This window comes from Phyllobates terribilis, unplaced genomic scaffold, assembly GCF_046119375.1.
Source record: "Phyllobates terribilis strain yellow unplaced genomic scaffold, ASM4611937v1 Scaffold_3__8_contigs__length_932513732, whole genome shotgun sequence".
Classification (NCBI taxonomy): Eukaryota; Metazoa; Chordata; class Amphibia; order Anura; family Dendrobatidae; genus Phyllobates; species Phyllobates terribilis.
In genome coordinates, this window is record NW_027362763.1 from 2742618 (window position 1) to 2758918 (window position 16301).

The following is a 16301-nucleotide window of genomic DNA, read 5'->3' on the forward strand; positions in this document are numbered from 1 at the left end:
GTTAGTGCAGAAAATGTAAGAAAAAAACATGGCTTCTGTAAGTGTTGGTGGTATAGTGGTGAGAATCGCTGCCTTCCAAGTAATTGACCCGAGCTCGATTCTCAGCCAACGCATGAATTGTTTATCACATTTGGTGATGCTTTTAGTCTGTTTTAATTTTTCGTGTTAAGTCTCAGGCTCTTCTTTCTTCTTAGAGTTTAGCAACCACGAAAATGAGAAAAAAATTGAAGAGAATATTTCTTAGCTTTTTTTCAACTGTCTTATCTAACTGATCTTCTGCTCTTCAGTTGTTGATTAAACAGTTTGTAGGGTTAGTCTCCAGTATGAAAGCAATGTCAGGGTTGGCATTGGTGTTATGCTGGTGGGTGTAGTTGCTTTTAAAACAATAGGCCATAGTTTAATTCTTGAAGAACTCATTGTTTTTTTGCATTTGGTGGTGTTTGGACTCTTTTTCACATTCTGTGCTAAGGCTTATGCTTTTATTTCTTTCTTGGTAACACTTTAGCTACCTTAGTTGGCAAAAAGCAAAGCTAATTGAGAGAATTTGTAGGCAGAGGTGGAAAAGCTACATAACTGATTCCAAAAACTCCTCTGTCTTTAGAGTTAGTGTTAAAAATGCCAAAAATGGCAGAGGTCTTTAGGGGGAATTTGGTGCTGGTGCTGACTTTTTGTAATCTGTTTGAGCTAAGGCTCATAGTGTACTTTCTTTCTTGGTAAGAGTTTAGTTACCTTATTGGCAAAAAAGTGAAAATAATTGAGAAAAATGTAAGAATTGTTGGAAAAGCTACATAGCTGATTCACAAGGATTCATCTTTGAGTTTTGGACAATGCTTTGCCTTGTTTTTAAACTTTTTAGTAATTGGCTCTTTCAAGACATATTCAGTCCTCCTTTTTTTAAGTAAAACTTTAGCAGATTTAACAGCCAAAATCTCAAGCCAGTTAAGTGGGTTCATGCATTGGTGGTATAGTGGTGAGCATAGCTGCTTCCCAAGCAGTTGACCCAGGTTCGATTTCCAGCCAATGCAATACTTATGTAGTTTTTTTTCTGGCATATCATACATTTTACAAACTATTTTGTAATGTTAGTGCAGAAAATGTAAAAAAAAAAGCTGACCCTGTAAGCATTGGTGGTATAGTGGTGAGCATAGCTGCCTTCCAAGCAGTTGACCCGGGTTCGATTCTTGGCCAATGCAAAACATGGGTGTGTTTTTTTTTCAGGCAAGTCATAATTTTTACTAACAATTTTGTAGGGTTAGTGCAGAAAATGTGAAAAAAATGCTGGGTACCTTAAGCATTTTTGGTATAGTGGTGAGCAAACCTGCCTTCCAAGCAGTTGACCTGCGATTGATTTCTGGTCAATGCAATACTTATGTGGGTTTTTTTTTCCTGGCACGTCTTACTTTTTACTAATAATTTTGTATTGTTAGTGCAGAAAATGTAAGAAAAAAACATGGCTTCTGTAAGTGTTGGTGGTATAGTGGTGAGAATCGCTGCCTTCCAAGTAGTTGACCCGAGTTTGATTCTCAGCCAACGCATGAATTGTTTTTCACATTTAGTGATGCTTTTAGTCTGTTTTAATTTTTCGTGTTAAGTCTCAGGCTCTTCTTTCTTCTTAGAGTTTAGCAACCACGAAAATGAGAAAAAAATTGAAGAGAATATTTCTTAGCTTTTTTTCAACTGTCTCATCTAACTGATCTTCTGCTCTTCAGTTGTTGATTAAACACTTTGTAGGGTTAGTCTCCAATATGAAAGCAATGTCAGGGTTGGCATTGGTGTTATGCTGGTGGGTGTAGTTGCTTTTAAAACAATAGGCCATAGTTTAATTCTTGAAGAACTCATTGTTTTTTTGCATTTGGTGGTGTTTGGACTCTTTTTCACTTTCTGTGCTAAGGCTTATGCTTTTATTTCTTTCTTGGTAACACTTTAGCTACCTTAGTTGGCAGAAAGCAAAGCTAATTGAGAGAATTTGTAGGCAGAGGTGGAAAAGCTACATAACTGATTCCAAAAACTCCTCTGTCTTTAGAGTTAGTGTTAAAAATGCCAAAAATGGCAGAGGTCTTTAGGGGTAATTTGGTGCTGGTGCTGACTCTTTGTAATTTTTTGAGCTAAGGCTCATAGTGTACTTTCTTTCTTGGTAAGAGTTTAGTTACCTTATTGGCAAAAAAGTGAAAATAATTGAGAGAAATGTAAGAATTGGTGGAAAAGCTACATAGCTGATTCACAAGAATTCATCTTTGAGTTTTGGACAATGCTTTTCCTTGTTTTTAAAATTTTTAGTAATTGGCTCTTTCAAGACATATTCAGTCCTCCTTTTTTAAGTAAAACTTTAGCAGATTTAACAGCCATAATCTCAAACCAGTCAAGTTGGTTCATGCATTGGTGGTATAGTGGTGAGCATAGCTGCTTCCCAAGCAGTTGACCCGGGTTCGATTTCCAGCCAATGCAATACTTATGTAGTTTTATTTCTGGCATATCATACATTTTACAAACTATTTTGTAATGTTAGTGCAGAAAATGTAAAAAAAAAAGCTGACCCTGTAAGCATTGGTGGTATAGTGGTGAGCATAGCTGCCTTCCAAGCAGTTGACCCAGGTTCAATTCCCGGCCAATACAGAACATCGGTGTGTTTTTTTTTCAGGCAAGTCATAATTTTTACTAACAATTTTGTAGGGTTAGTGCAGAAAATGTGAAAAAAATGCTGGGTACCTTAAGCATTTTTGGTATAGTGGTGAGCAAACCTGCCTTCCAAGCAGTTGACCTGCGATTGATTCCTGGTCAATGCAATACTTATGTGGGTTTTTTTTTCCTGGCACGTCTTACGTTTTACTAATAATTTCGTATTGTTAGTGCAGAAAATGTAAGAAAAAATTATGGCTTCTGTAAGTGTTGGTGATGTAGTGGTGAGAATCACTGCCTTCCAAGTAGTTTGACCTGAGTTCAATTCTCAGCCAACGCATGAATTGTTTTTCATATTTGCTGATGCTTTTAGTCTGTTTTAATTTTTCGTGTTAAGTCTCAGGCTCTTCTTTCTTCTTAGAGTTTAGCAACCACGAAAATAAGAAAAAAATTTAAGAGAATATTTCTTAGATTTTTTTCAACTGTCTCATCTAACTGATCTTCTGCTCTTCAGTTGTTGATTAAACACTTTGTAGATTTAGTCTCCAATACGAAAGCAATGTCAGGGTTGGCATTGGTGTTATGCTGGTGGGTGTAGTTGCTTTTAAAACAATAGGCCATAGTTTAATTCTTGAAGAACTCATTGTTTTTTTGCATTTGGTGGTGTTTGGAATCTTTTTCACTTTCTGTGCTAAGGCTTATGCTTTTATTTCTTTCTTGGTAACACTTTAGCTACCTTAGTTGGCAAAAAGCAAAGCTAATTGAGAGAATTTGTAGGCAGAGGTGGAAAAGCTACATAACTGATTCCAAAAACTCCTCTGTCTTTAGAGTTAGTGTTAAAAATGCCAAAAATGGCAGAGGTCTTTAGGGGGAATTTGGTGCTGCTGTTGACTTTTTGTAATCTGTTTGAGCTAAGGCTCATAGTGTACTTTCTTTCTTGGTAAGAGTTTAGTTACCTTATTGGCAAAAAAGTGAAAATAATTGAGAAAAATGTAAGAATTGTTGGAAAAGCTACATAGCTGATTCACAAGAATTCATCTTTGAGTTTTGGACAATGCTTTGCCTTGTTTTTAAACTTATTAGTAATTGGCTCTTTCAAGACATATTCAGTCCTCCTTTTTTTAAGTAAAACTTTAGCAGATTTAACAGCCAAAATCTCAAGCCAGTCAAGTGGGTTCATGCATTGGTGGTATAGTGGTGAGCATAGCTGCTTCCCAAGCAGTTGACCCGGGTTCGATTTCCAGCCAATGCAATGCTTATGTAGTTTTATTTCTGGCATATCATACATTTTACAAACTATTTTGTAATGTTAGTGCAGAAAATGTAAAAAAAAAAGCTGACCCTGTAAGCATTGGTGGTATAGTGGTGAGCATAGCTGCCTTCCAAGCAGTTGACCCGGGTTCGATTCTTGGCCAATGCAAAACATGGGTGTGTTTTTTTTTCAGGCAAGTAATAATTTTTACTAACAATTTTGTAGGGTTAGTGCAGAAAATGTGAAAAAAATGCTGGGTACCTTAAGCATTTTTGGTATAGTGGTGAGCAAACCTGCCTTCCAAGCAGTTGACCTGCGATTGATTCCTGGTCAATGCAATACTTATGTGGGTTTTTTTTTCCTGGCACGTCTTACTTTTTACTAATAATTTTGTATTGTTAGTGCAGAAAATGTAAGAAAAAAACATGGCTTCTGTAAGTGTTGGTGGTATAGTGGTGAGAATCGCTGCCTTCCAAGTAGTTGACTCGAGTTTGATTCTCAGCCAACGCATGAATTGTTTTTCATATTTGCTGATGCTTTTAGTCTGTTTTAATTTTTCGTGTTAAGTCTCAGGCTCTTCTTTCTTCTTAGAGTTTAGCAACCACGAAAATGAGAAAAAAATTGAAGAGAATATTTCTTAGCTTTTTTTCAACTGTCTCATCTAACTGATCTTCTGCTCTTCAGTTGTTGATTAAACACTTTGTAGGGTTAGTCTCCAATATGAAAGCAATGTCAGGGTTGGCATTGGTGTTATGCTGGTGGGTGTAGTTGCTTTTAAAACAATAGGCCATAGTTTAATTCTTGAAGAACTCATTGTTTTTTTGCATTTGGTGGTGTTTGGACTCTTTTTCACTTTCTGTGCTAAGGCTTATGCTTTTATTTCTTTCTTGGTAACACTTTAGCTACCTTAGTTGGCAGAAAGCAAAGCTAATTGAGAGAATTTGTAGGCAGAGGTGGAAAAGCTACATAACTGATTCCAAAAACTCCTCTGTCTTTAGAGTTAGTGTTAAAAATGCCAAAAATGGCAGAGGTCTTTAGGGGTAATTTGGTGCTGGTGCTGACTCTTTGTAATCTTTTTGAGCTAAGGCTCATAGTGTACTTTCTTTCTTGGTAACAGTTTAGTTACCTTATTGGCAAAAAAGTGAAAATAATTGAGAGAATTGTAAGAATTGGTGGAAAAGCTCCATAGCTGATTCACAAGAATTCATCTTTGAGTTTTGGACAATGCTTTGCCTTGTTTTTAAACTTTTTAGTAATTGGCTCTTTCAAGACATATTCAGTCCTCCTTTTTTAAGTAAAACTTTAGCAGATTTAACAGCCAAAATCCCAAACCAGTCAAGTGGGTTCATGCATTGGTGGTATAGTGGTGAGCATAGCTGCTTCCCAAGCAGTTGACCCGGGTTCGATTCCCGGCCAATGCAATACTTATGTAGTTTTATTTCTGGCATATCATACATTTTACAAACTATTTTGTAATGTTAGTGCAGAAAATGTAAAAAAAAAAGCTGACCCTGTAAGCATTGGTGGTATAGTGGTGAGCATAGCTGCTTTCCAAGCAGTTGACCTGGGTTGAATTCCCAGCCAATACAAAACATCGGTGTTTTTTTTTTTCAGGCACGTCATACTTTTTACTAACAATTTTGTAGGGTTAGTGCAGAAAATGTGAAAAAAATGCTGGGTACCTTAAGCATTTTTGGTATAGTGGTGAGCAAACCTGCCTTCCAAGCAGTTGACCTGCGATTGATTCCTGGTCAATGCAATACTTATGTGGGTTTTTTTTTCCTGGCACGTCTTACTTTTTACTAATAATTTCGTATTGTTAGTACAGAAAATGTAAGAAAAAAACATGGCTTCTGTAAGTGTTGGTGGTATAGTGGTGAGAATCGTTGCTTTCCAAGTAGTTGACCCGAGTTTGATTCTCAGCCAAGGCATGAATTGATTTTCACATTTGGTGATGCTTTTAGTCTGCTTTAATTTTTCGTGTTAAGTCTCAGGTTCTTCTTTCTTCTTAGAGTTTAGCAACCACGAAAATGAGAAAAAAATTGAAGAGAATATTTCGTAGCTTTTTTTCAACTGTCTCATCTAACTGATGTTCTGCTCTTCAGTTGTTGATTAAACACTTTGTAGGGTTAGTCTCCCATATGAAAGCATTGTCAGGGTTGGCATTGGTGTTATGCTGGTGGGTGTAGTTGCTTTTAAAACAATAGGCCATAGTTTAATTCTTGAAGAACTCATTGTTTTTTTGCATTTGGTGGTGTTTGGAATCTTTTTCACTTTCTGTGCTAAGGCTTATGCTTTTATTTCTTTCTTGGTAACACTTTAGCTACCTTAGTTGGCAAAAAGCAAAGCTAATTGAGAGAATTTGTAGGCAGAGGTGGAAAAGCTACATAACTGATTCCAAAAACTCCTCTGTCTTTAGAGTTAGTGTTAAAAATGGCAGAGGTCTTTAGGGGTAATTTGGTGCTGGTGCTGACTCTTTGTAATCTTTTTGAGCTAAGGCTCATAGTGTACTTTCTTTCTTGGTAAGAGTTTAGTTACCTTATTGGCAAAAAAGTGAAAATAATTGAGAGAATTGTAAGAATTGGCGGAAAAGCTCCATAGCTGATTCACAAAAATTCATCTTTGAGTTTTGGACAATGCTTTGCCTTGTTTTTAAACTTTTTAGTATTTGGCTCTTTCAAGACATATTCAGTCCTCCTTTTTTTAAGTAAAACTTTAGCAGAGTTAACAGCCATAATCCCAAACCAGTCAAGTTGGTTCATGCATTGGTGGTATAGTGGTGAGCATAGCTGCTTCCCAAGCAGTTGGCCAGGGGTCGATTCCCAGCCAATGCAATACTTATGTAGTTTTATTTCTGGCATATCATACATTTTACAAACTATTTTGTAATGTTAGTGCAGAAAATGTAAAAAAAAAAGCTGATCCTGTAAGCATTGGTGGTATAGTGGTGAGCATAGCTGCCTTCCAAGCAGTTGACCCGGTTTGATTCCTGGCCAATGCTAAACATGGGTGTGTTTTTTTTTCAGGCACGTCATAATTTTTACTAACAATTTTGAAGGGTTAGTGCAGAAAATGTGAAAAAAATGCTGGGTACCTTAAGCATTTTTGGTATAGTGGTGAGCAAACCTGCCTTCCAAGCAGTTGACCTGCGATTAATTCCTGGTCAATGCAATACTTATATGGGTTTTTTTTTCCTGGCACGTCTTACTTTTTACTAATAATTTCGTATTGTTAGTGCAGAAAATGTACGAAAAAAACATGGCTTCTGTAAGTGTTGGTGGTATAGTGGTGAGAATCGCTGCCTTCCAAGTAATTGACCCGGGTTTGATTCCTGACCAACGCATGAGTTGTTTTTCACATTTGGTGATGCTTTTAGTCTGTTTTAATTATTCGTGTTAAGTCTCAGGCTCTTCTTTCTTCTTAGAGTTTAGCAACCACGAAAATGAGAAAAAAATTGAAGAGAATATTTATTAGATTTTTTTCAACTGTCTCATCTAACTGATCTTCTGCTCTTCAGTAGAGATGAGCGTTGTTCTACTCGAACTGTTCGCCAATCTCAAATTCGAGCTGTTTTGGGCGGTGTTCGAGCCGTTCGGCGAACACGAACAATTTGAGAAAAATTCGGCTGTTCGAGGTTATGTTCGATAACTGTTCGTGCACCAAAATCATAACTGGATTTTTTCTCAGTAATGATGAAAATTAATGTTAATACGCAGTTTGAGTGTACAGCGGGGTGGGGGGAGGGGCAGGGGATGGATCTCTGCAGGAACAATGAAGATCTCCATTTTTTTTTCTCTTTCCCGCATTTGCAGTGGGGAGGTGCAATCTGTCAGCCCATCAGCAGCGCACACACGGAGCGAAGTGCTTTTTTTCACACAAGCAAGGGCATGTGTCATTGGCAGTGTATGTCACATGTCCTTGCCCTATAAGACCAAGCCATTTTCCCCGTCGCCACCATTTTCTCACTGCTGCAGCTGCGTGTTAGACGGCACCGCTGTTGCTGTGTGCACTATACCTTGTTAATTTCAAGCCAATTTTCGCACAAATATACAGATAGCTTGGGAGTAGGGAATAGTTGTGATTGCAGTCCTTTTAAGGACTAGGTTACAGCATTTCCTACGACTTTTATCAGGCAGGTCTGTGCTCTTAAATAGATAGATTGTGGGAGTAAAGACTAATTGTAATTGGAGTCCTTTTCAGGACTAGGTTACATCAGTTCCTATCAGTTTTTGCCAGGCAGGTCTGTGCCAGTGCTGTGCAAGTTTTTTTCACAGCATTTGGCTGAATCTAGCAAAGCTAATCCTTCTTGGCCTATTGCAGAGTGTGTTAGTCAGTGGAGTAGCCTATCTGTGTTGCAAGATATACCAACTGTGTATAGAATACCAATTTTTTTACTGCACCTAGTGAAGTAAAATCTTTTGGGCATAGCATCATTCTATTAGTCCATCTATACTGACCTCCATCAGGTTGCAAATTGAATATAATTTTTTTCTGCATCTAGCTCTGAAAAAATATTGGGCTTCTAACTGTGTGTGGGACTTGTTGTATTAGTCCATCTATACTGACCTCCATCAGGTTGCAAACTGCATATATTTTTTTCTTCATCTACCTCTGAAAAAATTTGGGCTTCTAGCTGTGTGTGGGACTTGTTCTATTAATCCATCTATACAGACCTCCATCAGGTTGCAAACTGAATATATTTTTTTCTGCATCTATCTCTGAAAAAATATTGGGCTTCTAGCTGTGTGTGGGACTTGTTCTATTAATCCATCTATACAGACCTCCATCAGGTTGCAAACTGAATATATTTTTTTCTGCATCTACCTCTGAAAAAATATTGGGCTTCTAGCTGTGTGTGGGACTTGTTCTATTAATCCATCTATACAGACTTCCATCAGGTTGCAAACTGAATATATTTTTTTCTGCACCTACCTCTGAAAAAATATTGGGCTTCTAGCTGTGTGTGGGACTTGTTCTATTAATCCATCTATACAGACCTCCATCAGGTTGCAAACTGAATATATTTTTTTCTGCATCTACCTCTGAAAAAATATTGGGCTTCTAGCTGTGTGTGGGACTTGTTCTATTAATCCATCTATACAGACCTCCATCAGGTTGCAAACTGAATATATTTTTTCTGCATCTACCTCTGAAAAAATATTGGGCTTCTAGCTGTGTGTGGGACTTGTTGTATTAGTCCATCTATACTGACCACCACCAGGTTGCAAACTGAATATATTTTTTTCTGCATCTACCTCTGAAAAAATATTGGGCTTCTAGCTGTGTGTGGGACTTGTTCTATTAATCCATCTATACAGACCTCCATCAGGTTGCAAACTGAATATATTTTTTTCTGCATCTACCTCTGAAAAAATATTGGGCTTCTAGCTGTGTGTGAGACTTGTTCTATTAATCCATCTATACAGACCTCCATCAGGTTGCAAACTGAATATATTTTTTTCTGCATCTACCTCTGAAAAAATATTGTTCTTCTAGCTGTGTGTGGGACTTGTTGTATTAGTCCATCTATACTGACCTCCATCAGGTTGCAAACTGAATATATTTTTTTCTGCATCTACCTCTGAAAAAATATTGGGCTTCTAGCTGTGTGTGGGACTTGTTCTATTAATCCATCTATACAGACCTTCATCAGGTTGCAAACTGAATATATTTTTTTCTGCATCTACCTCTGAAAAAATATTGGGCTTCTAGCTGTGTGTGGGACTTGTTCTATTAATCCATCTATACAGACCTCCATCAGGTTGCAAACTGAATATATTTTTTTCTGCATCTACCTCTGAAAAAATATTTGGCTTCTAGCTGTGTGTGGGACTTGTTCTATTAATCCATCTATACAGACCTCCATCAGGTTGCAAACTGAATATATTTTTTTCTGCATCTACCTCTGAAAAAATATTGGGCTTCTAGCTGTGTGTGGGACTTGTTCTATTAATCCATCTATACAGACCTCCATCAGGTTGCAAACTGAATATATTTTTTTCTGCATCTACCTCTGAAAAAATATTGGGCTTCTAGCTGTGTGTGGGACTTGTTGTATTAGTCCATCTATACTGACCTCCATCAGGTTGCAAACTGAATATATTTTTTTCTGCATCTACCTCTGAAAAAATATTGGGCTTCTAGCTGTGTGTGGGACTTGTTCTATTAATCCATCTATACAGACCTCCATCAGGTTGCAAACTGAATATATTTTTTTCTGCATCTACCTCTGAAAAAATATTGGGCTTCTAGCTGTGTGTGGGACTTGTTCTATTAATCCATCTATACAGACCTCCATCAGGTTGCAAACTGAATATATTTTTTTCTGCATCTACCTCTGAAAAAATATTGGGCTTCTAGCTGTGTGTGGGACTTGTTCTATTAATCCATCTATACAGACCTCCATCAGGTTGCAAACTGAATATTTTTTTTTCTGCATCTACCTCTGAAAAAATATTGGGCTTCTAGCTGTGTGTGGGACTTGTTCTATTAATCCATCTATACAGACCTCCATCAGGTTGCAAACTGAATATATTTTTTTCTGCATCTACCTCTGAAAAAATATTGGGCTTCTAGCTGTGTGTGGGACTTGTTCTATTAATCCATCTATACAGACCTCCATCAGGTTGCAAACTGAATATATTTTTTTCTGCATCTACCTCTGAAAAAATATTGGGCTTCTAGCTGTGTGTGGGACTTGTTCTATTAATGCATCTATACAGACCTCCATCAGGTTGCAAACTGAATATATTTTTTTCTGCATCTACCTCTGAAAAAATATTGGGCTTCTAGCTGTGTGTGGGACTTGTTCTATTAATCCATCTATACAGACCTCCATCAGGTTGCAAACTGAATATATTTTTTTCTGCATCTACCTCTGAAAAAATATTGGGCTTCTAGCTGTGTGTGGGACTTTCTCTATTAGTCCATCTATACTGACCTCCATCAGGTTGCAAATTAAAAATAATTTTTATCTGCATCTAGCTCTGAAAAAATATTTGGCCTTCTAGCAGTGTGTGGGACTTTCTCTATTAGTCCATCTATACTGACCTCCATCAGGTTGCAAATTGAATATAATTTTTTTCTGCATCTAACCCAGCCAATAGTTTTGGCCTAATACCACAGTTTGGCCACTCAGCTCTGCTCGGTTCCCATCCATTGTTTTTTTGTGCAAACAACTCCAGAGTTGTGAATTAGTTAACCACCAAAATGAGTGGAAAAAGGCCTGCTGCTGGTGGAAAGGGGAATAGGCGTGTTGGGAAGGGGAAAAAAGGTTGTGTCCGTGGGGTAGGTGTTAAAGCAACAGTAACATCTGCAGAAGAAAGACCATCTTCCAGCCAAACTAAAATGTCTACTTCTTTTAGCGGACAATGTGATAAGATCCCTTTCTTACGGCCACGCCAATTGCTACAAATTCCAGATGAGGCACAAAAACAGCAGGTGCTTCAACGGATATCAAGTGCTCCTTTAAGTGGGCTCTCCTCCACATCAACTTCAACATCACAAATACTCCAGTCCTCAAAGGTGTCACCCCAATCGCACTTGCTTCCTCACAGCTCCCAAATCTCCAGCTGCCCGTCTGAGTATGAGGTAGAACAGATGGTTGAGTCTGCAGAGCTGTTTACTCATACTATAGCCTGGGAATCAGAGGTCGACTCCAGCGCTTCTGTGAATCCAGACGAGGAAATGATCTGCACTGATGCCCAGAATCTTTATGAGTCGGATCCAGGACCAGACGCAGAAGGTTCTGACCCTAATGTAGACCCTCATTCCCAAACTGTAACTCCTGTTGGTGGAGACAATGAGGAAGACGATGATAAGACTCAAATACCTGATTGGAGCGACAACTTTAGTTTTTTGTCAGGGCAGGAACAGGTTGGCTCTGAGGACGACGGGTGTGATAACGCACAGGGTGATGATGATGAGGTTGGAGATCCCACTTACTGTCAACCCACAGTCAGCCAAGAGATGAGGTCAGCAGAGGAGGTGGAGGAAGATGCTAGTGACGACGAGGTCAGGTTGCGCCTTCCTATACAGAGACGTAGTACTGGAAGCACGTCAACAACTGCATCCTCAAACACAACTCTGCCTCTCACCACAAGTCGTGGTGGCTCTTCAGGTCGCATGGGTGCTAAGCCTTGCATAGCCTGGGCATTTTTTCAGATCGATAAAGATGACCCAACTCGTGTTATCTGTAACATTTGTCAGCAAAAGCTAAGTAGAGGCCAAAAAATACATAGTTTGAGTACTTCATGCATGAACCGGCACATGGACATGAAGCATAAGTTGCAGTGGGAAGCTCAGTGTGCTACAATGCGGCCTAGCCGGCCGGGCCAACCACCGTCTCCCATATCTTGTGCATCCGCGGCCTCTTCATCCTCTGTGACTGGGGGGACAGCAGTCACACCTGTTTTGGGGCGCACACCTGCCACCTCTTTACCCGCAACAGCCAGCGTGATTGGCAGGTCATCATTTTCTTTGGAGGTGGTAACACCAGCTGGTGTTGAGCGCTGTCCGACATCGATAGCACCACCTTTGGATCAAGGCAACCTAACATGTCCGCCTGCATCTTCCTCACAGACCGGCAGTTTGCCGGGGACACCCTTATCAACCCCGTCTAAGCACAATAGCCAGCCCTCGGTCCCTCAGATGTGGACAAGTAAAAGACCATTTCCTCCTAGCCATGAGAAAGCTAAGAGGTTGAATTTCACCATCTGCAAGCTCTTGGCTACAGAAATGCTGCCTTTCCGCCTGGTGGACACAGAGGATTTTCGAGACCTTATGTCCGTCGCAGTGCCCCAGTACCAGATGCCCAGTCGGCACTACTTCTCAAAGAAAGGTGTGCCTGCGCTCCACCAGCATGTCGCACACAACATCACCGCTTCTTTGAGAAACTCTGTGTGTGACAGGGTGCATTTCACCACAGACACTTGGACGAGTAGGCATGGACAGGAGCGTTACATGTCGCTGACTGGTCACTGGGTAACTATGGTGACAGCAGGACAAGGGGCTGCTGTCCAAGTCTTGCCGTCCCCACGAGTTGTGCGTCAATCCTCTTTATGTCAAAGTTCCTCCACTGCTTCTGCCTCCTCAACCTCCTCTCGGTCTTCCACCTGCACCCAAAGCCTGTCTGGTCATGCCACAAGCTTTCTAACTGCGCAGAAGGGATCCTGCACACCTCCTTACTATGCTGGCAGTAGGGCTCAACGTCATCAGGCGGTTTTTACATTGAAATGTCTGGGAAATTTGAGTCACACAGCTGAGGAGTTGTGGTCAGCTCTGGAGAACCAATTTCATGAATGGTTGTCTCCACTGGACCTGAAACAAGGGAAGGCCGTGTGCGACAATGCTGCAAACCTGGGTGCGGCCCTTCGTCTGGGCAATGTCACACACGTGCCTTGTATGGCTCACGTGTTGAACCTGGTTGTCCAGCAATTTTTAGCCCACTATCCCAGACTAGATGGCCTTCTGCAGAGGGCACGGTCGCTGTGTGCTCACTTTCGCCGTTCGCAGCCCGCAGCTCAGCGACTTACATCAATACAGAAGTCGTTGGGCCTGCCACTTCACCGGCTAAAATGCGATGTGCCTACCCGGTGGAATTCAACTCTGCACATGTTGCAGCGACTGTGGCAGCACCGACAAGCCCTGGTGCAATACGTTCTGACGTATAGCCTGGGCCAACGAGATCCAGAGGTGGGGGAAATCACGCTGGAGGAGTGGTCTCAGATCAGGGACCTATGCACCCTTCTGCACAGTTTTGAAATGGCGACGAAGATGTTTAGTGCTGACGATGCCATTATCAGCATGACTATTCCGGTGATTTACATGCTGGAGCACATGTTAAACAGAATTCGGAGTCAGGTGGTGGCACAAGAGGAGGTGGAGGAAGTAGAGGAGGAGGAGTTGTATGCGGAAGGGCTAACATCTGCAAGGTCCAGACGGTCGGCAGCACCAAGGCGGCAGGCATGTGAGGGTGGGGGAGATGGTTTTACCAGGGCGCATGGTAGCAGCCAAACTAGTGAGGAAGGTGCAGGAGCCCAGGAAGAAGTGGAGGACGAACTGATGGAAGACTCATCAGATGAGGGAGACCTTGATCACATTTTTGTTGTGCGAGGTTGGGGGGAGAGGACAGAGGAAGGAAGCATGATTGTTACCTCGCCACCAACACAACAGGGACTTGGTGCTCCTGGATGCGCAACACACATGAGTGCCTTCTTGCTGCACTACCTGCAACATGACCCTCGAATTGTGAGAATTAGAAATAATCCTGACTACTGGGTTGCCACACTGTTAGATCCCCGGTACAAAAGTAAATTTGCAGAAATTATTCCTGCCATAGAAAGGGATGCACGCATGCAGGAGTATCAGCAGAGACTGTTGCAGAATCTTACATGTGCTTTTCCACAAAATACCAGTGGTGCACGTAGTGAATCTCACAGTTCCAACTTGCCAACCGTGGGACCGTCAAGTGTTCAGCACTCAAACCGTAACAGAACCACAGTATCTGCTGGTAACATCAATTTTGCGGAATCATTTCACCACTTTTTTAGCCCATCCTTTGCAAGGCCACAGGAGACAAGAAGTCTGACACATAGTCAACGCCTAGAGACGATGGTACAGGAGTATCTCCAAGTAAACATTGAAGCCACGACTGTGTCACTGGACCCTGGCTCTTTTTGGGCTTCCAATCTGGATAAATGGCCGGAGCTAGCCACTTACGCCTTGGAGATCTTGTCATGCCCCGCAGCCAGCGTTCTGTCTGAACGTGTGTTCAGCGCTGCTGGTGGTGTGCTGACAGATAAGCGCACGCGGCTCTCCACTGATAATGTAGACAGACTCACGTTCATAAAGATGAACAAATCATGGATCCGAAACGACTTTTCTACCCCTGTGTCATCCTGGGGAGAGTAAAAGCTTGATGATTGGTTAAAATCACCCTACCAACCGTTTTAAGCTTTCAAATTACTAATCATGTTTATCTGTATCTTGGCTGGAAAATAATTTGGGCTTTGTAGCAGTGTGCAGCACTGATCCTATTAGGCCATCTATACTAAAGCTTCACCAGATTTAAAATTAATAATAATTTTTAGCTGCATCTAGCCCGGAAAATAATTTTGGGGCTCCGAGATGCGCAAGACACATAAGTGCCTTCTTGCTGCACTACCTGCAGCATGACCCTCATATTGTCAGAATTCGAAGTAATCATGACTACTGGGTTGCCACACTCTTAGATCCCCCAAACTTTTCGATCAACCTTTTCATTTTAATAAAGACCAAAAAAATGGTCATTTTTGAAATTATAAGCATTAGCAGGTTGTTAGAAACTGAAATCAAACAGTTTTCAACTCAAAACTTTATTCTAGGTGATGTTACATTTTCACATAGGACCCCTTGTTCGAAAGGAGCTTCTGAACTCTCTCGTCCATTGAATTTGTCAGGTTTTGGATGGTTTCTGCTTCAATTGTTTTGCATGAGGACAGAATACCCTCCCAGAGCTGTTGCTTAGATGTGAACTGCCTCCCGCCATCATAGACACTCCTTTTAATGATGCTCCAAAGGTTCTGAATGGGGTAGAGGTCAGGGGAGCATGGGGGTCACACCATAAGTTTGTCCCCTTTTATGCCCATATCAGCCAGAGATGCAGATGTTTTATGTGCAGCATGAGATGGTGCATTATCATGCAGAAAAATGATCTTGCTGTGAAATACACGGTTCTTCTTCTTGAACCATGGCAGGAAGTGCTGTTTGAGAAAATCCACATACATTATGGAGTTCATCTTTAGCGCCTTCAGGGATCCTAAAGGGGCCGACAATCTCTCTCCCCATGATTCCAGCCCAAAACATTACTCCACCTCCTCCTTGTTGGCGCTGTAGCCGTGTTTGCGTGGGGTGTCCATCAACCAGCCATCCTCCACTCCATCCATCTGGACCATCGAGCGCTGCACGGCACTCATCCGTGAACAAAACAGTTTTGAAATCAGTCTTCATGTAATGTTTGGCCCACTGGAGCCGTTTCTGCTTGTGTGAAGTGGATAGAGGAGATCGACAGGATGGCGTATGCACAGCTGCAAACCTCTGAAGGACCCTGCATCTTGTTGTTCGGGGGACGTTGGAGGCACAAGCAGCTTCAAAAACTTGTCTGCTGCTATGACAAGGCTTTTTTGCCGCTGCTCTTTCAACCTGACGTAATTGCCTGTAGGAAAGAGTCCTCAATTTGCCCTTATCAGCACGCACACATGTGTACTGTGAATCAGCTACATACTTCTTGATTGCCAAGACACTTCATCCTGATCATCGCACAATGTTGATTGTAGTCATGCCTTGACCTAAACACTCCACAATTTGTTGCTTCTCAGCAGCCGACACATCCTTTTTCTTTCCCATTTTGGCAGAAAATGTAGGCTGCTTAATAATGTGAGAGAGCCTTCTTAAG

The 16301-nt window shown here is 41.0% G+C and overlaps 1 non-coding gene across 1 annotated transcript; it reads left to right on the forward strand.

Moving 5' to 3' along the window:
* The first annotated feature begins 5217 nt into the window (after positions 1 to 5217).
* TRNAG-CCC (transfer RNA glycine (anticodon CCC)) lies at positions 5218 to 5289 on the forward strand. Its single transcript has one exon. It is a non-coding gene; the product is annotated as a tRNA-Gly (tRNA).
* The last annotated feature ends 11012 nt before the right edge of the window (positions 5290 to 16301 follow it).